The sequence below is a fragment of the Haemaphysalis longicornis genome, unplaced genomic scaffold, assembly GCF_048455015.1.
Source record: "Haemaphysalis longicornis isolate Haplotype H1 unplaced genomic scaffold, Haemaphysalis longicornis Haplotype H1 scaffold_5, whole genome shotgun sequence".
NCBI classification, from domain to species: Eukaryota; Metazoa; Arthropoda; class Arachnida; order Ixodida; family Ixodidae; genus Haemaphysalis; species Haemaphysalis longicornis.
The window spans coordinates 72,358,572-72,381,933 of NW_027526385.1; the positions used below are offsets into that span (position 1 = coordinate 72,358,572).

Here is a 23,362-nt window from a genome sequence, read left to right on the forward strand (position 1 = left end):
TGGAGATGGCCCTGAATATTTTCTTTTGTAATTTTAGCCTCCTTGTTGTGGGGGCACTCGTTGATCGCTACTTATTAAAGGCAACACCAAGGCGAGCCAAGATATGGGTGCACCAAAAAGAGTGCTCTCTTGCCGCAATAACAAATTTTTACCGCGAACACTTTAAGTCTCCTTACGCGCTATAAAGGGGAAAGCCTGGCGTACTATTCTGACGGGCACCTTTCATATACACGTCTATGCGTTGACACAGCGGCCTTGTATTTTTTACCAGCATTAGTCCACCTTGATCCTTCCAGTCCTGATTTTTTTCTTCCCATTGAAAAACTTTTTTCTGCATGTTTTCTTTAATATTTGGGCCATTTAATCATCCAAACGAAAAATTGAGCTTCTGATGCAAGTAACTAGCAATTTATAACCATAACATCTATTTTGGTTATCGGGCAATTAAAATTTAAATTTACAGCAAAAAAAATTCTGCTTGTTTTTCTAAAACTTAGAAAGCCCACATACAAAAAATACAACTGCTGCAAGTATTTTTCGATTTACAGCCATGTAATCGAACTAGGATTTCAGTCTTTTTGGCCACCCTGACGTCAGTTTGACGTTCAGTGGAATGCCTTCGTCTTTCTAGCGTTCAGTTTTAGCAACAAACGAACAGTAGTGATATCGATCAATAGAGGCATCCTTGAAGAACTATTTCCTATTCAACTAGCTGTTTTCGAATTGTTCTCAAATTCCCAGAAGTCTTTTTGTTCATGTCCTAGATATAGGACGCCAGGGCCGTAATGTTTAATCCGCCGGTGTCCATCTTAATCCACCTTAGTCGCACAGTAACTCCCCCTAATCCCGCCTTGATCCATCTTAACTGACCTTAATTTATCTTGATCCCGATCTTAACCCTTCCTAACCACCGTAATTTATGGCGTCACAGGCTCTTATTTGCGCGACTGGTGGCCGCCGATTCAAGCCACCGCCAAGAAAAATGGCTGGGCGATTGTACTGGCGCTTCTAGTTCCGTTTGAGAGCTTGACTTGAATGATAAAGGGCAGTTAACACGCTGATAACCACGTTTTTGGTGTTATCTTTTTCGCGTCCGTCACGGCTGACATCGTGTAGCACGAAATTTGAAAGTTTTGGTATTTTTTGGCTAGAACGGAACTACAATTAGTTAGCAAAAACTATTTGTTCCAAATTGATCAAGGTTCTCTTTTTTCTTCAAAGCCCCCTTGAAGCGAATTCTTGTTGCTGCGACCTGCGTGGCTTTGCGATCTTCACAATCACTCGCTCTCGACTCAACAGGTTCTCAAATAGCTTCACGTTCAGCCAGGCGTGCCTCCGTCTGTACACGCGTTGACAGCTCTGTGATGGGAAATCGAAGTATATTCTATCCATCGACAATGATGCACAACAAACACAGAAGAGGAAGGGAAAAAAGAATCTTGGGCCATCTCCATTAACCGCAAACCTGGATAGGGGCAAAGCATGCAGAGTGTGTATTCTGGCGCCTTGGCGTTTTTGCCAACGGAGATGAAAACGTTGGGGGTAAGAGTCTCGTGTCTTTGAAGCACGAATCTCCCTAGCGTAAGGCGTAAACGAGCGTCCCGGTGTTTTTTTTTTTTTTTAGCACGCGTTACGTTCCAGCGCGAGGCGTAAGCGAGTGTCCCGGTGTTTTAGTACCGTGACTACATGAGACGACGATTACGACGATGACGACAGGAGACGCCAACAGCCCGAGTTCCTAAGGGGCTTCGCTCCTAAATGAACAAGGAGAGCAAATGGCGCCTCCCTCCCCCCTTTTGTTGTTTTCTTTTTGTGTTATTATATTGTGGACCACTACTGGAGCGTCACTGTCTGGATGTCTCCTATACGCGATATTCAGTTCGAGTATACTCCACCGGAAATCGATGGCTTAAGCTAACTCCCACGCTGCGTAATTTCTGAAGAGCCCTCCAACATTGCACTGCCGGGTTTCTGAGGCTGACGCAAGGGACGGACCCCCGCATTTTTTAGTACCTCTTACTTTTGGTGAGGGAAATTGACGAAGTTCCCGCGGGTTGGGAAACGGAGATAGCGACGTGTCTCCTTTGATCAATTTCGTTCTTGTGTGGGTGTGTGTGTGCGCGCAAGTGTTTCGGACGAAATAAGCCAAGTTCTATAAGCGGCTCGGAGTTTCATTACGTAAGTGCGCTCTGCGCTGGTGTAAGTATATAAGCGAAAGTTGGAGGATGAATGAGCTGTTTTTTCTTTCTTGTTTTTCACTGATTTCCGTCCTACACATGAATTGTATGCAGTGAATAGAGTTCGGAAATTAGGAAACGGTGATGCGTAGACACGCCCCCGCGCATACACGCACGTACACGCAGGAGCGCTAACATTGTGTCCATGACGATCACGCTATTCCGTAATTAATCACGCAGTATGCCCTTGAAAACCGTCTTTACGAATGGGTGTAGCGGTGTGACCTACTTTCCCGTTTTGAGCGTATCTATCCGCCCTCGATGTCTACGGTAGAACTGTGCGTATTAGGGACGCAGACTGAATAAACTGTTACATTTTTTGTAGTAATTAGGATCCCAAGACTGGAGCTGTGCCCGTCGTGTGGATTGTTACTCCCCCCCCCCCCCCCCCCATGATCTGTACTTCCACTGGGTCTTAGGGCATCTTGTTTAAACGGCAGAGCGTATTTCACTCACTCACTCACTCACTCACTCACTCACTCACTCACTCACTCACTCACTCACACAGAGACTATTTAGTATATAAAGAGAGTGAAAGAGGGAGGGAGGGAGAGAGGGAGGGGGAGAAGCTAAAGCCCGACGCCTGTCTCACTGTTCGCTACTACAGATGTACACGGCAAATATGAGAAATTGTTGAGGCGACGTTGACGGCTTTTGTGCTGCATTGTGCCAAGCGTACAAAAAATTCTGCACGAAACGTGGCCTTCGTGAAGTGAGTGAGTGAGTGAGTGAGTGATTGATTGTAGGGTTTAACGCGCCGACGCAACGCAGGCGATGAGGCGCGCCGTAGTGGAGGGCTCCGGATTAATTTTGACCACTTGGGGATCTTTAACGTGCGCCGAAATCTCGTACAGGCGTTTTGCTTTTCGCCTCCATCAGAAAAGCGGCCGCCGCGGCCTGGAATCGAACCCGCGACCTCGTGCTCAGCAGCGCAACGCCTTAGCCACTGAGCCACCGCGGCGAGTAGTGAGTGAGTGAGTGAGTGAGTGAGTGAGTGAGTGAGGGAGTGCTTTATATAATAGAAAGTGGAAGGGAAGTGGACTGGGGATATTTTGAACTCATTCGAGAGTTCACCAGCATACAACCCAGTCCGGGGGAAGGGGAGAGGGGGAATGAAAGGGGACAGGTGAGAAAAAATGGGCACAGAGAAAGAGGGAGAGAAAGACAGAGATAAGGAGTGCGTAAGGCTGTCCGGCAGGCATTGGGCTACAGCCGTTGTATGAGGTTCGTCTCTTCGAGGAAGGCCAGGACCAGTTGGAATGCTTCCCGTCGGATGGAGTTGGGCCCCGTCGGGAAAAGCAGGTCCATTAGGGTGTGGCCGGGCAGCCCGAGACGCTTCGGGAACATGGCATTAAGCACGAGCTGAAGCCTTTAACGAACCATTTTCACCGTAACAACCCGGAGTACAGAAAACGCAAGTGTGGCAGAGAAAACGGTCTGTTGCGCTTTGCAGCTTACCTTATAATGATGCACAAGGACAGGAACTACGTTGTACTAGTACTTAATGTCCCATCAGCAACTATCTATGTGTGTGAACCTTTTAGTTCCCATTGTTCCATTTTTCGCCGGGCTCTCTCTCTCTCTCTCTCTCTCTCTCTCTCTCTCTCTCTCTCTCTCTCTCTCTCTCTCTCTCTCTCGCTATCTGGTTAAAGTAAGTGCCTCTTCGAAAATGCAGGAGCAGGCAGTAGGGGAAACTAAGCCATGAATAGTGATCGTACAACCTGTCCTGTGGGAACGTAAAATTCTCTTTCACATTACCGGCAGTCTGGATTTTTGCTCGACGGCTAACCGCGCGTTTAAGCTAACCCCGAGTGTCAAGTGTTTTGATGTCCCCAAGGCTAATAACTTCCGGCGTCAGTTATACAATCCTATTAGGCGATGCTTCGGTGGTGGAAGGCACCAAAATTAGGTCTCGCTTTTTTTTTTTTTAATTTCTCTCTTTTGCTCTTTATTTTTACATGTCAACTAATGCCCGACATTTCTGACACATTCTACGGTTGTTGTCTACGAAACTTCGCGGGAGTCTTCATTTTGTTTATTTTGTTTTCGCTCGACCTTGGCGTTCATCTCGACAGCTTGCCGCGGCCCATCTGTGTCTGAAGGATGTTTACATAGCTGCGTTCCGTTTCTCCGCTCTGTTCGCGTCCAAATATACAGCGCCTCACCGGCGCCCGCATGTTTATGCTGCGTCGTCACTATAGTCCCGCGTCGAGGATGCTGGCCGACGAAATAACGGCTGACCATTCTTCCGCCTTCGCCTCACCGCTTTCTCCCTTGAGTATATAAACTAGGAGCCGTTAACCACCAGGAAGCCGATTTCGTTTGTTGATTTGGTCATTTATCTCGCGCCCCTATACAAAGCGGGTAGAAACACACAGGCGCGGCGTAATGTGTCTGCCGCGTCAAGACAGCGTACAATACCGTATTTGCATGGTTGTAACGTGCCGCCCATTGTAACGCTCGGTATACATCTTGCAAACCGTGCGAACGAAACCGAACTGGTTGTCAGGGAATCGTTTAGTGAATCCATCATGTTATATGCGTGTGTCCAAAGTACACCGTGCACAGACAGAAACTCATATTATCTTTGTGCAGGCAGCTTGGTGCGGGACTTGAGCTGAGGGCTGTTTTGGGTCCATGGTCGGGTCCCAGTCAGGCTGCGCGTGCAACCAAAGCTCTTTTGGAGTTTCTTCGGAGCACAGAACTGGACAGAGTTTTGTGATTGAAAATTTTGGCCGCATCAAATGACATCATTTCGTTTTCACATTTGTTTTTCTCTCTTTTTTTTTCGTTTTGTTTTTCTTCTCTCATCTAGCGTAGCAAGCCAGCCCGACGGCTCGGCTAACATCGCTGGTTTTCATTAAAGTTATTCTCTCTCTCTCTCTCTCTCTCTCTCTCTCTCTCTCTCTCTCTCTCTCTCTCTTTAGTGAAGTCACGGTCCGCTATAGCGTAAGGAGCATGATTTACGCGTCGCGTCGGCAGTGCTTGGGGAGCGACGTCCGGCTGGCGGGTCGCTTCGGCTAAGGTTTGACCACATTGGTCCTGCTCCGTGGCGTGTACGCCAGACGCTTGCGTTGCGACGAGCTGAGTGGCGTCGTTCCGCAAGCTGAGCGGCGTTCCACATTGGCGGCGGACGGACAAACAAAGCAGCTTCCGCTGCTATACGCTGCCCTATCGAGGTGCCAACTATCGGCGCTCATTAGCGTCATAAAGCACTACTTAGCGTCACCTCTCCTAGACGGCAGCACCATCTGAATGGGAAAGTTCGAGGGAAGGAAATAAGGCGCGTTCGTACAGCTATTCGGGCGTGGCTTCATGGCTCAGTTGGCAGAGGGCTTCACACCTCCCGTTGTGGCCAGACTGGTTTTGGGCTCGAATCCTAGCGCCGCCGCGCCAACGGAACTTTTTCTGGTGATGTCATTTCCGTGACGGATATGACGTCGGTGAGGTTTGTGTACCCCGGCATAAAACACTTTCGTGTTAAACTAACTTGGCGCCGTATCTACCGCGGACACGAAATATCGCCATTAACAGACGCGTCAGAATTATACGGAACGTTTAATTGAACATAAATCGGCCCACACGGGGCGATGCTAAAGCCCTTCCGTGAATCCGCGGCTCGGACTTGAGCTGCAGAATAAAGTTTGATCTCTCTCTCTCTCTCTCTCTCTCTCTCTCTCTCTCTCTCTCTCTCTCTCTCTCTCTCTCTCTCTCTCTCTCTCTCTCTCTCTCTCTCTCTCTCTCTTTCTCTCTCTCTCTCTCTTCCGTGAAGCTTTGCACGTAAAAGTGTGGTCCCTTTGGTTCCGCCAATTGCGAACACACTACTCCGGGACGCCTTATTGTCGGAACGCTGCCGAGTACCCTTCCGTTTCCGCCAAGAGGATTACTTTGCGTTTAAACGAAGCCTTCATCATTAGAGTTTTAGCAGAGCGAAAACCGGTTCCGGTACGGTACCCGGTAGGCGACCGGCGCTACCGCGTGTGCGCAGAGGTGTTAAAACTGGTTGTGCGCATGGGCAGGTGTACCGTGTACCGTACCGAAACCGGTTCTCCGCTCAGCTAAAACTATTTCGTTGGTCCGCTTCGTTTTTGTATCGAATGGGCGGTTTCGGTTTCGAGGTTTTTGAGTTTTGCGTCCTATTGTGAACGCGCTGGTATGTTTGAACGCCCATTTTCATTGCAAAAAAAAAAATATCCGCGATAGAATCTTGCAAATACGGTGTGGTGTTTTTTCTTCTCAAAGAAGCTGTATATAGCTCCCCTCCTGCAGTGGGCGATGTCCGTCCGTCCGTATATATGCGTGGCGTGAACACACAAAACAAGTTGCCTACAGTTTCTTGTGAGTGCTGTGACGCTCTGTGTGATGTAGGTAGCTCGAAAAAAAAAATACATACTGAAATTGGCCGCTAGGACGACCGCGTTGTTACACCGTTTTATTTACGCGTCAGAATTGGTTCACAGTAAAAGTAAACGTTAGGGAATGCCCGTCTGCTGTCAAACACGGCATTCTACGGAGGGAGTATGCATGGTTGCAGAGAACGGCTGTAACTTTTGTTTTGTCGAAATTATGCCGATACAAATTATGTGAGAACTAATTTTTAATTAATGCGGGGGAAGTTATGTGTGTCTATTCGATCAATATAGCAAGTCCCCATTGATAATCCAATAAGCCAGTGCAGCTTCTCCGATATTTCATATCTTCTCACTTGTGAAAGGGCTCTAAATTTCTTTATTCTGTTTTTCTGCCCCGTTTTTCTAAGACTCTCAACGTCTTTAACAAAAAGAATCTGAAGCGAAACTGGCGTTATATCACAGATGTGCCTCGTATCTGTGCAAAGGGGGGGGGGGGTAAGGTAAAGTAAGGGAAAATTTGTATTTTTGATAAGCGGACGAAAACTGCTGTTTTTAATCTTGGAGCTCTCAGCATTCATTACGAATTACCTCGTCAAATTCGTCTTTTCTTTGTTAGTGAGTAGGGGCAGTCGTTGCAGCTCGGCCGGCTTTCAACGTCAGATTTTTCAAACCCGGAGCGTGTTGGCGGGAAATGAACGCCAGCTTGATAAGAAGGCCGCAAACATGTCCACACCCTCTTTGTACGCGCCCTACGAGTGGCCAGACTCGCCGTATATAGGCCTAAGCATGATGACGTAATCTTTGTGGCTTTTTATAACGTGACCAATGACATAAGCGGAGGGATGTTCGAGTGATGACTCTTCGGGCAGGCTTTGTTCTTACCTGACATGTGCCTGTGACACGTGTGTAAGAGTGGCGAAGCGCGGGGAGATTAAATATGCGTCAGTTTAATCCTAAAATATAACTCCTTTTCTCCCCCGCAACACCGTCTTGCAGCCCACTCGAATCGCTGTTGCGGGAGGAATCTGACAGCGCAGTCCTCTCTGTACTAACCTGTTTTCGGTTCAGAAAAAAAAATAAATGCCGCTTCGCCGGCGTCCTGTCACAGCTATGGCTCGTTTTGGCAGCGTCTTTTCATAAAACTCAGCGGAGCGAAAATACCTCGGTAATGTCACTGTTGAACGGGGTTTCACTCGAAACTGTGGTTGTTCACACGTTGCCTTTCTTTTGCAGCAAGGAACGTGACGTAACGTCGAAATCTGAATCAGCCTTTTGAACGGCGGGCGCTCGTGGAACGCCGTCTGATAATATTCCTGGAAGGATGTTTACTTTTCGCGCTTGTTTCTTGAAATAGCTGCACTTGCCGGTCTCAAAGAGGCCTTGAAGACGCAATACAAGTTTGGTTCATTGAAAAAAAAAATTCTTTGTCCTGATAAAAAATGACACAAATTTAATTTCAACTTTCAGACAGATAATCAAGATGTTGAAGAAAACTTATCAAGCGATGGGGAACTCTCAGCTACATTGCGGCGATTCCTCTATGACGCCACACAATATTGTTAGTGCAATTGGTGGCCGGCGCACAACACCACCACCGCGAAGAAATATGACTGGGCCATTTGTAGTACGTCACTGTAGCGCGAAATTTGAAAGTTATTCAACGTTTCTTGTGTTTTTGTTTTGTTTTGGTAAAAAAAAATGGATGTCGTGTCTTGAGTCAAGCTGAATGAATTACCGAAGGCCGGTTCTTTGGAAGTGTATAGAAAGTTGTGTGTTGTCTTTACTGCCCCTTTAAAGACGCCTCGTTCGGCCACACTGTTGAAATATCGACAGGATTGTCTTGAGCGAGGCCCACACTGTTGGTAGACACTTCTTTCTTTACTAGGCGTTGTTGAGAAGCGCCCTGCTCTGTGTAATAGGCTTATAAAATCTTATAAAATTATCCTCGTCGAAAAAGAAGGCGGCTTAGGAGCTCTGACAGTTTGAGTTGGGACAGACAGTCCTTGCGGCGCAGTAACTCGGCAAATTCGTGTCATTTTTTACGTACAGGGCCGTTGTTCCGGTGGTCACGATTTAGTGTTATACGTTCCCCGTGCCAGTTGGTATTAGCGTTGATGTGGTGAATGAACCACGCGTGTATTTCGTGTGTGTGTGTATGGGTGTGGCTTCGGTGGTGAGTTTTCTGTTGCTGTTGTTGTTAGTTCCAAGTTCGGTGTAATCCTAAAAAATCGAACGTGACTGTGGACGCGAAAAAGGGTTCCTGGTTTCTTCGAGATTTGTGCGGCATGTTTGTTCCCGAAAGGAGTAGCTGAAGTGAGGACGCCAGCTCAGCGGTTGTCCGCGAATCGTAAATCACGAGAAAGGCTGAACCAGACCACGCTACGGCCCTGTCGTTAAAGAGCCTCCGCTGTGGAGGTTTTTTTAAACACGGATTATCGCCAGGTTTGAAAGCAGACATGCACGCGCAGGCGGGTGGACGGACGGTCATGGGTAGACCGAAAACGGACAGCCAGGCATGCAGAGGGAGGAAGAAAGAAAGGAAGGGGATAGAAAGAAACGAAGAAAGAAATGAAAAAAAAAAGAAAACAGAAAAGGGGAAAGGAGGAGATAGAAACAAATAGAGGAGAAAGAAAGAAAGGAAGGCGAGAAGAGAGCAGGTAGAAAGGAAGGAAGGAAGGAAGGAAAGAACGGAGACAGAAAGAAAGGAAGGGGAAGAAAGCAGAAAAAAGTAAGAAAGGGAGGGGAAGAAAGCAGGGAAAAGTAAGGAAAGAAAGATAGAAGAGAGAAAGAAAGAGAGGAGGTGGAAAGAAAGGAAGGGGAGAGAGAGCACGAAAAAGGAAGGAAAGAAAGAAACAAGAGAGAAAGAAAGAGAGGATATAGAAAGAAAGAAAGGAGAGAGAGAGCATGAAAAAGGAAGGAAAGAAAGAAAGAAAGAGAGGAGATAAAAAGAAAGGAAGGGGGGAGAGAGAGAGAGCAGGAAACAGGAATGAAAGAAAGAAACAAGAGAGAAAGAAAGATAGGAGATAAAAAGAAAGGAAGGGGAGAGAGAGAGCAGGAAACAGGAATGAAAGAAAGAAACAAGAGAGAAAGAAAGATGATAGAAAGAAGGGGAGAGAGAGCAGGAAAAAGGAAGAAAAGAAAGAAACATGACAGAAAGAAAGAGAGGAGAAAGAAAGGAAGGGGAGAGAGAGAGCAGGAAAAAGGAAGGGAAGAAAGAAAGAAGAGAGAAAGAAAGAGAGGATATAGAAAGAAAGAAAGGAGAGAGAGAGCATGAAAAAGGAAGGAAAGAAAGAAAGAAAGAGAGGAGATAAAAAGAAAGGAAGGGGAGAGAGAGAGCAGGAAACAGGAATGAAAGAAAGAAACAAGAGAGAAAGAAAGATGATAGAAAGAAGGGGAGAGAGAGCAGGAAAAAGGAAGAAAAGAAAGAAACATGACAGAAAGAAAGAGAGGAGAAAGAAAGGAAGGGGAGAGAGAGAGCAGGAAAAAGGAAGGGAAGAAAGAAACAAGAGAGAAAGAAAGAGAGGATATAGAAAGAAAGAAAGGAGAGAGAGAGCATGAAAAAGGAAGGAAAGAAAGAAAGAAAGAGAGGAGATAAAAAGAAAGGAAGGGGAGAGAGAGAGCAGGAAACAGGAATGAAAGAAAGAAACAAGAGAGAAAGAAAGATGATAGAAAGAAGGGGAGAGAGAGCAGGAAAAAGGAAGGAAAGAAAGAAACATGACAGAAAGAAAGAGAGGAGAAAGAAAGGAAGGGGAGAGAGAGAGCAGGAAAAAGGAAGGGAAGAAAGAAAGAAGAGAGAAAGAAAGAGAGCAGATAGAAAGAAAGGAAGGAGAAGAGAGCAGGAAAAAAGTAAGGAAAGAAAAAAACAAAAGATAAAGAAAGAGAGGAGATAGAAAGAAAGGAAGGAAGGGGAGAGAGAGCACGAAAAAAGTAAGAAAGAAAGAAACAAGGAAGAAAGAAAGAGAGAAGGTAGAAAAAAAGGAAGGGGAGAGATAGCAGGAAAAAGGAAGGAAAGAAAGAAACAAGAAAGAAAGAAAGAAAGAAAGAGAGGAGATAGAAAGAAAAGAAGGGGAGTTGTAGTAGTGAAGTCCTTTATTGAGAAGGGACGGTCGGTTGGCCAGAGGGGGGAAATGGGAATAGCAGGAAGGGAGGATTAAGACTTATTGAATCTTCAAGGGCCGTGCAGGCAACTTCACTTAAGTTTCAAATTGTCCAGTTTGAGGGACCGAGTGGGTTGTAGGCCCCGGCTCACACTACTCGAGCGAGACCGCTCTCAAGGGAAAACGTGCCTAGCGCGGCGAGGAATTGGGGGTCATGGTATGGAGGATTATCTGGTGAAGAACCATTTGGGAGTGCATTTTCGACAATATATTGATGGTCTGAGAATGCAGTGCAGTGCCAGATTAAATGGTTTAGGTCCGGGATAGAAGCCGCTTAACAGTGAGAGAGCAGGAAAAAGGAAGGAAAGAAAGAAAGAAAAGAGAAAGAAAGAGATGAGATAGAAAGAAACAGAGGGGTGAGAGCAGGAAAAAGGAAGGAAAGAAAGAAATAAGAGAGAAAGAAGAAAGTAGAGAAAGGGAGGAGATAGAAAGAAATGAAGGGGAGAGAGAGAATGACAAAGGAAGGAAAGAAAGAAACCGAGCAGATAGAAAGGAAGGAAGAGGAGAGCGAGCACGAAAAAGGAGGGAAAGAAACAAGAGAGAAGGAAAGAGAAGAGATAGTAAGAAAGAAAGGAGAGAGAAACAAGAGAGAAAGAAAGAGAAGAGATAGAAAGAAAGAAAGGGGAGAGAGCAGGAAAAAGGAAGGCAAGAAAGAAAAAAGAAAGAAAGAGAGGAGACAGAAAGAAAGGAAGGGAAGAGAGAGTAGAAAAAGGAAGGAAAGAAACAAGAGAGAAAGAAAGAGAGGAGATAGAAAGAAAGGAAGGGGAGAGAGAGCAGGAAAAAGGAAGAAAAAAAACAAGAAAGAAAGAAAGGAAGGGGAGAGAGAGCAGGAAAAACGAAGGAGAGAAAGAAACAAGGGAGAAAGAAAGAGAGGAGATAGAAAGAAAGGGAGGGGAGAGAGAGCAGAAAAAAGGAAGGAAAGAAAGAAACAAGAAAGAAAGAAAAAGGAAATAGACAGAAAGAAAGGGGAGAGAGAGCAGGAAAAAGGAAGGGAAGAAAGAAACAAGAAAGAAAAAGAGGAGATAGATAGAAAGGAAGGGGAGAGAGAGCAGGAAAAAGTAAGGAAAGAAACAAGAAAGGAAGAGGAGATAGACAGAAAGAAAAGAAGGGGCGAGAGCGGAGGAAAATAAGGAAAGAAACAAGAATTAGGAGATAGCAAGAATGGAAGAGGAGAGAGAGCAGGAAAAAGGAAGGAAAGAAAGGAACGAGAAAGAAACAGAGGAGATAGAAAGGAAGGGGAGAGAGAGCATGAAAAAGGAATTAAATAAAGAAATAAGAAAGAAAGAAAGAAAGAAAGAGAGGAGATAGAAAGAAATAAAGGGGAGAGAGAACAGGAAGAAAGGAAAGAAAGAAAGAAAGGAGATAGAAAGAAAAGAAGGGGAGAGAGCAGGAAAAAAGGAATGAAGAATGAAAGGAAAAAGGAGAGAAAGCGCTGACTAGCTAGCTAAACTTACTGGAAAGGAACACAGCTTAGTGACTTCGCCCGTGACCTGACAAATCTAAAAAAAGTAGCCTCTAGGGATCTATAGGAGACGTGGAGGTACTCCTCGTCTCTTGGTTTTTAGAAGCGTATCGACTTGAGGGCAGTAGGAGGAATGAACGCTCATCGAAAGAGCCAAATTGAGGCCAGTAAAAAAAGAACGCGCGATTGGAGGGTCGATGACAATTGCTTTAACATTAGAACCGACATCAGCAATTCTTCCGTTCCGCAACTGAACGTTCTCAGATTCGACAAATTTAACTTCGTTGACACTTTAGATCGAGGTACTCAGCTGGCTGCGAGGCCAGCTGGCAAATATGCTTTAATGAAAAAATCCGCTTGCGTCGCGCTCGGACGATCTGGAGGCTTTCGTGCATGGGGTGACGCTTCGTGTTTATTCAGCGGTGCGTAGGGTCAATAGCCGACTTGCGAAATTCGCAATTACAGGCTACATTGTTTGCGAATGGTGCGGTTTTCGCATTTCCGAGGCACGTTGTTTTCAGGCTGTAATTACGTCTGTCGCGGGCGAAGCTCCGTCTTCCGATAAAAACAAAGGAAACGACGGTTGTTAGGTTTAAAAAAAAACTGGCCGATTCCTCTGCCATTGGAACCGGTACAACACGAAAGGGAAATGTGCAGCGAAATCTCCAGCTGAGCATGATTTGCGGGTCGCGGCTGGGGGTGTGCCTGGCGAGGGACGTCCGGCTGGCGGGTCGCTTCGGCAAAGGTGTACTTGCGTCATTTCAGTGACGGATATGACGTCAATGTAATCTTGCTGTATTCAGGCATAAAACACTCTTGTGTTGAAATATAAAACCCGAAAACGAACAACCCGAAGTGTAACGTACTCTTTAGTACAAAAGGTTGCTTCCCCGCAAGAAGACCCTGTGTGCAGGGGTGCACCCTTTACAGGCCGCTTGCTTCGTTGAATTGGCGTCACTTCCGTGACGGATATGACGTAAGTGAAATCTTCGTGAATGCGGGAATAAAACACTTCCGTGTTAAAAATTATTTCAGACTTTTCCTGCACGCGTTGGGTTTATTTGTGATTTCATGAAACAGTCAGCAGATATTCATGAAGTTATGTACATACACACAGCAAAAATGTCAAGCGCTGCAAGCAACCCTGCATTCGCCTGTTCGCGCAGTCGGTACAGAATCTATGGAGCTAGCAACATTACAACCTATACTGAGTCCGCAGACCTTTAAATTTGGTACGGACACAATGCCTTCTGCGGCCCTTGCAAGCTTGGATCTCTTCAAATGATATGCTAGCACAAATTGTAAAATGGTTTACACATTTTTTTCTATAACTACACTGTCATTCACACCTTTTTTCTGTAACTAACACCCTTACACTCTATTAAAAAACAAAGTGAAACGCCCTTTGAAAGGGTAAAATTAACGATAAAACACTCTAAAAAATGTGTACTAGTGTTTTTGTAAGGAAGTAAGAGTGTTATAAACGACACAACTCCCTTAAGAGTGTCTTCCTTTGTTTTCTCTGTAGGGTGTAGGGGTTTCACTTATAAAAAATGGTTTACACCATTAAGGGTATAAATAATTTTACAGCGTAACACCCTTACAACCTATCAGAAAACAATGAAAAACACCCTTTACAAGGGTGTTTTTAAACACCCTGCAAAAGGGTGTTTTAAAAGGGTGTTACACCCTTTATAGGGTGTAACACCCTTCACTAGGTACAAGGGAGAGTTTTAAATTCGCAGCCCTGGACTACGGTGCTTCCGACTTGTCAGAAATTGGCTGTAGCCTCCAGACCTGTGACGTCTCTGAACATTGAGATGGCAGCCGCCCTTTGGGATTCATGCCTGGGTGACATATAATAGTGCCGAATTCCTGTTTAGCGCTGCTGACGCGTGCACGCTGCAGCGCGTACAAGTAAGCGGGTACGAGCCACTAGTGCATCATTCACTTAGATTAATTGAACAGCGAGCCAAAGTGGGCACATTCACTCACTCACTGCACCCTCTCACTCACTCACTCGGCCCTAGTTCACTTTACTTTAGTGCATTTAACTTAAGTTCACTGTTTAGTACGCTTCACTTCAGTGCATTTTATTTCACTTCATACTCTCACTCACTCACTCACTCACTCACTCACTCACTCTAGCCTACCTTACTTCAATTGCGCCTCTACGGTTTACCTTCCTTCAACTGCGCCTGCACGGTTTACCTCACCTCAGTTGCGCCTCTACGGTTTACCTCACCTCAATTGCGGCTTTGCGGTTTACCTCACTTCAATTGCGCCTCTACGGTTTACTTCCCTTCAATTGTGCCTCTACGGTTTATTTCACTTCGACTGCGCCTGTGCGGTTTACTTCACCTCAGTCGCGCCTCTACGGTTTATCGCACCTCAACTGCGCCTGCATGGTTTACCTCACCTCAATTGCGGCTCTCCGGTTTACCTCACTTCAATTTCGCCTCTACGGTGTACTTCCCTTCAATTGCGCCTCTACGGTTTATTTCACTTCGACTGCGCCTGTGCGGTTTACTTCACCTCAGTCGCGCCTCTACGGTTTATTGCACCTCAACAGCGCCTCTACGGTTTACCTCACCTCAATTTCGCCTCTACGGTTTTCTTCCCTTCAATGGCGCCTGTGCGGTTTACTTCACCTCAGTCGCGCCTCTACGGTTTACCTTTCTTCAACTGCGCCTGCACGGTTTACCTCACCTCAGTTGCGCCTCTACGGTTTACCTCACCTCAATTGCGGCTCTGCGGTTTACCTCACTTCAATTTCGCCTCTACGGTGTACTTTCCTTCAATTGCGCCTCTACGGTTTATTTCACTTCGACTGCGCCTGTGCGGTTTACTTCACCTCAGTCGCGCCTCTACGGTTTATTGCACCTCAACAGCGCCTCTACGGTTTACCTCACCTCAATTTCGCCTCTACGGTTTTCTTCCCTTCAATGGCGCCTGTGCGGTTTACTTCACCTCAGTCGCGCCTCTACGGTTTACCTTTCTTCAACTGCGCCTGCACGGTTTACCTCACCTCAGTTGCGCCTCTACGGTTTACCTCACCTCAATTGCGGCTCTCCGGTTTACCTCACTTCAATTTCGCCTCTACGGTGTACTTTCCTTCAATTGCGCCTCTACGGTTTATTTCACTTCGACTGCGCCTGTGCGGTTTACTTCACCTCAGTCGCGCCTCTACGGTTTATTGCACCTCAACAGCGCCTCTATGGTTTACCTCACCTCAATTTCGCCTCTACGGTTTTCTTCCCTTCAATGGCGCCTGTGCGGTTTACTTCACCTCAGTCGCGCCTCTACGGTTTACCTTTCTTCAACTGCGCCTGCACGGTTTACCTCACCTCAGTTGCGCCTCTACGGTTTACCTCACCTCAATTGCGGCTCTGCGGTTTACCTCACTTCAATTTCGCCTCTACGGTGTACTTTCCTTCAATTGCGCCTCTACGGTTTATTTCACTTCGACTGCGCCTGTGCGGTTTACTTCACCTCAGTCGCGCCTCTACGGTTTATTGCACCTCAACAGCGCCTCTACGGTTTACCTCACCTCAATTGCGGCTCTCCGGTTTACCTCACTTCAATTTCGCCTCTACGGTTTACTTCCCTTCAATTGCGCCTCTACGGTTTATTTCACTTCGACTGCGCCTGCACGGTTTACCTCACCTCAGTTGTGCCTCTACGGTTTACCTTTCTTCAACTGCGCCTGTATGGTTTACCTCACTTCAATTGCGCCTCTACGGTTTACTTCCCTTCAATTGTGCCTCTATGGTTTATTTCACTTCGACTGCGCCTGCACGGTTTACCTCACCTTAATAGCGCATATACAGTTTACGTCTTGTCTTTTCAGTGGCGCCTCTGCAATTTGCTACTTTTCAATTGCGCCTCTACAATGTACTTCGAATCATTTCACTTGAGTGCACTTCATTTCAGTGCGCTCCACTTTGCTTCTATACATTGTACTTCACTCGCTCAACCACTCACCCGCAATTGTAAGGAGGCGTAAGGGGAGGAGTAACTTTTTTCGTCTACCGGTTAATTCACGACAGGAAAAGTCCCTGTCCACCGTCGCCCCAGCCGTCGGCTGGAATCCCCTGGGGCTAAGCAGCAGCCAGGGCTTGACCGATGATGTCTCTTCGGCGCTTGGAGTCCGAGTTGCGTAGCAAGGCGTCCCAGGATTCTAAAGTATTCATACTTCCGTACATTGCCGAACATGTCCACACCACGTGGACCAAAGTTTTTACTTCATCGCAAAATTTGCACATCGGTGTAAATATTTCTGTGTGTTGCTCATTATAGAGCGCAGGGTTCGGAAAAACATCCGTTTGCAATTTCCTCCATACGTTTTCATACTTTTTGCTTGGCCGCTTCTGGGTTAATATACCTGCTCTGTATATCCTCTCCACGGTTTATTTCTTCCGTGGGTTGAGATGTTCCGGGGGCCGAGCGTTGTGTGAAACCTCGGGCGACGGGACAAGCCTCCTCATTCTTCCGAGTCCTTGGTGGGCCGGGGCCCAGACAAGCAGAACCTGCTCTTTGGGTCCTCCTGTCCATTGAATATTTGGGCGGCAGCCTCTGTCACCCTTCCCAGTTTCTAATTTCTCACCGCATTTTTAGAGTCACTGGTGACCACGTTGATCCCCTGCTAGCTAGCTGCAAGCGCTATGGCCATCTCTTCGGCTTTTACTGTTGTGACGCCGCAGATCGTGCAGCACGTCACGGGGGAACCATCTTCGCTCACCGGTATACTGTTACGTATGTCACTCTGTATGCATACTTTGCAGCGTCTGTCTACAGGACGTCTTGTTTACAGGCATATTTGACCTGAAGATACAAATCGATGGAGGAAAAACTGGCGATGCTTGCATTTAGTCGCGCAGGGCTCGAACCATAGGGAAGCTGCAGGACTCCTTTATACGTGAGCACTGAAGTACGCATCGCCATGCATTTGTACAAGTTTGAAATTGTTTACTTACATGTTCCGTCATCACTTTGCACTGTGCTGGTAGTAGTCATCATCGAATGCATCGATATCGCCGTGTTCCTCATGACAGGTATTACATGCGCGGTAGCGCTTGATGACAGCTGGGGCGCAACGATGGCGCGTACGTGTACGACGCATTAGCGGCATTCCTGGGGTCGCGTCAAGGTTCCTTGGGCAGGTGTTGCACCTGCTGGGGCATGGTTGGTTGCTAGGCAGCGCGAGGTGCTCCTCAAGGCTTCTGCCTCTCTCTTCCCTTTTCTTTGTTAAAGCAAATGTGCGTACCGGGGACGCTCGGCAGTCGCCGCGAGGCACACGCTCACGAGCGCTCGACATTTTTAACGCTTAAGCGTTACGCCGCACCCATTACGGCCAGCTACAACAGCTCCGCTGTTAAAAAGAAAGGGCTGGAGCACCGACTCCCGCAACAAAAAAGTGACCGGAACACCAGAAAGCAGATAGCTGCGCTTAACAGAGAAATAGAAAACCACGCGCTAGCGCTCACGAGGCAACATATGTGATCAGACGGACAGAAACTCGTGGTCAGGAATAGTTCGGACTCCGGTTCGCACGTCGGCGCGTTCCCTCAGCGATCGTGCCGTCGACCTTTTGTCGCCGCAGTTGCCGTGCCCGCCCAAGACAGTGCACGTGGCTAACCGACTATGCCCAGACGGTCGGAGGAGCCAGGAAAGAGCGGCCCTCCGCTGTTTGCTGAGTATATTCGCGTCCGGCGGCGCTTCATTTGTCATGCCTGCTTCGCGTGGCGGCTTCCGGTAAGCGCTGCCTGGTGTGTGGACCGTTACTCACTGAGCGTCCCCCTTCCTGCTTCTGTTACGCCACGTTCCACCCACGACGCCAGGGGATGATGGGTCGTTTGTCACGTGCTCCTCACATATATGCTCGCAGCGCCGTCTGGGGCGGCCGCCGTGGGGCTTAGTCGCGGTCCTGCGCTGTTTGGGCCGTCATTATTTATCATACCGTTGGCCTCGATAAACGGTTATTATTGCGAGAGCCATAAATGGCCCATGGAGCGGAAAAAATCCCGGGCCATCTCTACTAACGTGGTCTAGGGAGGAGCGAAGCATGCACTGTGTAAGTCTATTGCTGGAGCCTTGGCGTTTTTGCCAACGGAGATGAAATCGTTGGAGGGTAGAGGTATTCAGCTTTGCTGTAAAAGTCTTGTCTCTTTCTAAGAGAGAAAGAGAGAGAGAGAAACACTTTATTCAAATCGGGCCCTGTTAGGCGGGGCGGGTGGCCAGCAGCCGCAGCTGCTCAGCGACCTTGTCTGCTCTGTCTTTGAAGCACGAAGCTCTCTAGCGCGAGGCGTAAACGAGTGTCCCGGCGTTTTTTTTTTTTAGTACGCGTTACGTTCTAGCGCGAGGCGTAATCAGTGTCCCGGTGTTTTAGTACCGTGACGACATGAGACGATGATTACAACGGCGCCAACAACAGATGCCAATGCCCATAAAGGACTTCGCCGCTAAAAGCCGAGCGCCCATAGCAGCAAAACGGCTCCTATAAGCAGCCCGTCCTACATTGTGCGAATTCGCCCGCGAATTCGCATTGCGGAGTCGCTCTTGCGGATAAACGATCTATTCGTGTACTGTGGCAAATTGCCAAGTGTTTGGAACAGTCGAACGTGTCCTGTGAACGCCGCTTGCATGTGATAATTTAATTGTTGCAGCAGTTAAAATGGGGAAAATAGATCGTTTTGCCGCAGGAGCGGCGCCACAGTTGCGAATTCAGCGTCGAAACTCGCACCATGTATAGAACGGACTTTAGTCGCATGTAGTAGATCACTCCGCAACAGCGCATGTAGTGAATTAATCCGCCGAAATGACGAAACCCCGGCGTCAAAGCGCGCGATCTTTGAAAAAAAAAAAGAGGAAAAAACATTGCGTTTCATGCGTGAAACCATCTGGCTTTCTCAGCGAATTGAAATTTGAAAGCTTACAATCGAAAGAACACTAAGTTCCCTACCACAGTAGTTTGCTTTTTGCGCCTGCTTTTATTTTCTGCTTCCCTTGTATTCGCAGTAACAACGAACTGTTTACGCCGTGCGTAGGAACAGCCGGCTGCGGTGTAATCAAAACGCTGGGGCAACTTCCGTCGCTGTTCTTAACTTGTGACTGAATATAGGCGGCTCTTTGAAGCGTTTCATAGCTTGAGGCATTCCGTAGCACGCGCGTAAAATCGGCAGCATATAGCTAGGGGTGACCGTCCATGTCTGTACTCCGCAGGATAAGTGGGGCAGCTAAAGCACGCAGCCGAGCGAGCGAACAGACAGCGAAATCCACCATAGTCGCCAGCTCTCCCAGAAAATGGCGGTAGGGACGAGCGGCGGCGCAACGTGTAGGAGACAGATCGGAACCATTCGAAAGCGTAGGATGGTAGTGAGTCGCAGAGCATATCGTCTCGAGCGGCAAGGGGACTAAGCCGTTCGGAGGCGCGGGGCGAAATCAGAGTCCGAAGCGTTCATTTGTACGATAATGGTTTCGAATTCGGAATTATGTAAAGTGCCTAGGTGTGCTCGGAGTTTAGAAAACTGGAATGAAACACCCGGACTTCAGGGCAGCAATGTATGCAGGTTAACAGGTCGGTAGGCCGATAGACTGGCGGGACATTAGTCGCAGTGGAACAGGCTTACTGACTTTGCAGGTCAATAGCATTGCAAGTGAACAGGCTTTTAAGCTATCTGGCTTGCAGGCGAACGGGCTTCCAGGTCCACAGATTTTTGGGACCACAGGCTTGTAGGGCCACGGGCTTATAGGGCCAGAGGATCGCAGGCCCACAGGCTTGAATGCCAAATGACCTTGCAGACGAACAGGCCGGCATAAGAGGCGGGCCGGTATGCGGGCGGGAATGCAGGCTGGCAAGGAGAGACGTGAAATCTGGCGTCTTTGCAAAAGCGGGGCGTCTTTAAGGGCGAGCAAGGTAGACTGACGAAAAAAGCTCTCTTTGCCAGTCCCTTAGGCATTGTTGGCTCAGCACACTGCAGTATATATACTTTGACAGGTCTTGCGCTTGCTCGGGTTCAGTCAGGGTCACTGGTTTAGATTGCGTTAAAGCGCCTGTGACTACTCCTTGGGACGTCTTTGTGACAGCGTGTGCATCGCGTCAGAATTTAGTACTACCCTAGGAGGCCAATTGGACATACTTCCGGAAACTCGAACGGACAGGCGGTCGAAAGGGCGCGCGTGAGAAGAAAAGAAAAGAAAAAAAAAAACAAGAAAAAGTTTACCCTAAATGGGGTAAAGAGGCGCCCAACTCTTCGACGATTCTCTTCAATTCTTTAACACCCTCCCCCCCCCCCTTTTTTTTTTGCACGTCTAGTGGATACCCTTTTATGATAATAGTATCGGCGATTCTAAGCGGCACCTGGGATTGTGAGTAGAACATGCACATCCCCGGGGACGTTGCCCACCCTAGAGATTTTATGTACTGTAACAGAGTGGATTGAATTGGACTGGATTGGATAAACTTTATTTAAGCCTGCAGAACGACGTTTTTACGCGCCGCGACGTGGGCATTCTTTGAGCGCGGGCCGTCGGCGAAGTTTCTGCTGAGGCGACGTAGTTGCGCAGATGATAGCTCGGCGGCGAGGGAAGTCTCCCCGCTGGTTAAGGGACTCTGCAACTCTTCCCATAGACGATTTTACTCTTTCCTTAGCGTCTGGGAGCACTGCGAAAGCTATAGTTCTCGAGCGGCACTGCCTGACTTGTTCGTCGCAGCAGATACGCCTTCCGTTTCTGCTTTGCTCTCGTGGCTTTCTTTTTAGAAGTGGCTATCGAATGCGTTCATTGCCGGAAGAGAAGGAAAGCTGGTTAATAGGCGGTAGATCGCTCTAATGACGTCATTCGAGCGCTCGAAGAACGCCAATACCGGGAAAGAGAGAAAACTTTTTTGAGATAGTTTCGAAGTTATCTGATAGGCAAGGAGCAGTAATTTTTGGTTGAGGTACTTTGCGACCCCCTAATCTAGGTGCTGGCCGTGTTGGTTGACCACGTTCTGCAAGCATTTAAGATTTCGAAAAAAAAGTTGAAAAATGAAGCAAGCTCACACTAACGCATAAGACTTGAAGGTAGCGCAGCTGTGCGCAACCTTCACGACCATTACGGAGGTTTAAGACCACGATTGCAGCCGATGTGCTTCTTCTTCGCTGCCGCAACGACCTTTTCTCCATCGCTGTTGCTTTAAGTGTGAGCTTTGTTCATTTTTTGGAAGGGATTGGACATCACCTTAGAAGAATGTACGCTAGGACCCGTTTTTTTCGTCCCGAGCAAGCGTTACCACGATTACGGCGAACGCTGGAGTTTTTTTTTTTTTTTGCCAATCTTGGCTAATCTCCCTAAGTGGGTATATATGCTTAGCTTGCCAAACATGCGCCGGGGTCGCTGGGCGGTTGTCGCGAAGCACGCACACACGAGCGCTCGGCATTTTCTTGGTTTTGTTAACTGCCGGGCGGTCGCCCCGGTTTCAGGGTATTTTTAACTGAGGACACGAAAAATTATGATTGACTTCACAGCTACGCTGTTAAAAAAGTGTTGAAGGGTCCCTTTACGTCCCTTGTACGTAGCCATGGAACGTATTACGCAGGGCAAGTGGAGCATGTTCAATGGTCGTTGCTTTGTGCCGGCATAGCGACTAATCTTGGCGGCTGCGTTGCACGTACTTCTACTAACTTGGCCGGCGCTGGCAGGCAGTCTAGCGACCAAGCTCTCGAGCCGCCGTGCAGACATGGACGCACGCACGCGTTTTTTAAGCCGAAGAAGCTTTCTGCGCCTAGGAGCTACTACGTTGGACATTGATTGCACAGGGCGGTAAACATTGCTCCGTCAAGCCGCAGAGAGCGAGACGGTGCGGGAGGCTTCGAGGCAACGCAAAATGACACCGTGCAGGTCCAAAGGAACTCAAAGCGATATATTATACCGTTATGAAGGAAGCATATCCAAAGCTGTCGCTGTGCTACTCCTACACCTTACTGCGTGTAGAGGATTGTTTTTATTTTACGTTTTTTTTTTAAACTCGGGCGTAAACACGAAGATTCTGAAACGTGAGATTTTTTTTTTTTAACTGAGCTCAGAAATGCGAGCCATAAAACGAAGGCAATTGTCTCGGAAAGGCAAGAATATGGCTTTTGAAGAAGGCGAGCTGTCGCCCCGCGAAACAGCGCTATGTGCCACTTGATACTCACCTAAATGAGGCTACACGATCTAGGTAAAGAAAGCTTGTGACCGGCGTATATATCACGTTTCGATAGACGTGATGCGCTTTAAGTTGTTCCGATCCGTGGTATTCTCGGAATGTAGACCGTTGAGAAGACCCTGCAACACCTTTCTAAACTTCTTTTCTAAAACTTTTATGCTTTCAGAACGTACTCAACAAACACGTGCAGTACTTAGAATTGAGGGTCACAAAATCGCTCTCCATGCCCGTGAGTTAAATTGGAAACTTGCTCAAGAGATTTTTTCTCTTTCCTGGTCCTGGCGTTCTTCGAGCGCTCGAGTGACGTCATTAGAGCGGTGTAGCGGCTATTGGACGCTTTCCTTTCAGTTGCAGCAATAAACGCATTCGATAGCCACATAAAGAAGAAAATCGACGCAAAATCAAAGCAGAAACGGAAGGCGGATCTTCTGCGACGAGCAAATCACGCAGTGCCGCTTCGTGGTGGCGATAACTATAGCTTTGACAATACTTCCAGGCGCGACAGAAAGAGTGAATTCATTTACCGGTAGTGTTGCAGGGTCCCTTTAAGTACGACCGATGTTACCGGCGCGTACGAGGAAAACGGTAACCGGTAGGAAATAAGCACTCTGCTTTTTTCAACTAGGAGGTGTCACATCAACGGCCTACAGTGCTCGATCGAGCGAGCCTCTTTGGTGTATAGGGTAGTCTTCTGGTCAGCTTTGCTGCCGTTGCAGGCAGGGTCTATCTAGAGCAGGGGTCGGCAATCTTTTGAGGAGGGGGGCCGAGTTACTTGAAGCCGACACGACATGAGCCAGATGGCAAATCATGGGGAGGGGACCATTCTGTCGTTCTTTTTGTTTTGCGGTTTAGGTTTGAAATTTGATCTCCTTTTTTGGACCTGTGCAAAGAAAGGAGGTGCAGACGTTATCTGGCGAAGTGTCAAGATGGCGGACAATGCCAACTGGAAGCGACCTTTCTTTGTTCTT

General features: G+C 47.6%; 1 protein-coding gene and 1 pseudogene across 2 annotated transcripts in view; both read left to right on the forward strand.

Annotated features, from left to right (window-relative positions):
- Window positions 1–23,362, forward strand: part of LOC144138429 (receptor-type guanylate cyclase Gyc76C-like) — a 326,776-nt gene that overhangs the window by 168,767 nt on the left and 134,647 nt on the right. The window lies entirely within an intron of this gene.
- On the forward strand, window positions 9,046–13,639 carry LOC144138949 (uncharacterized; annotated as a pseudogene).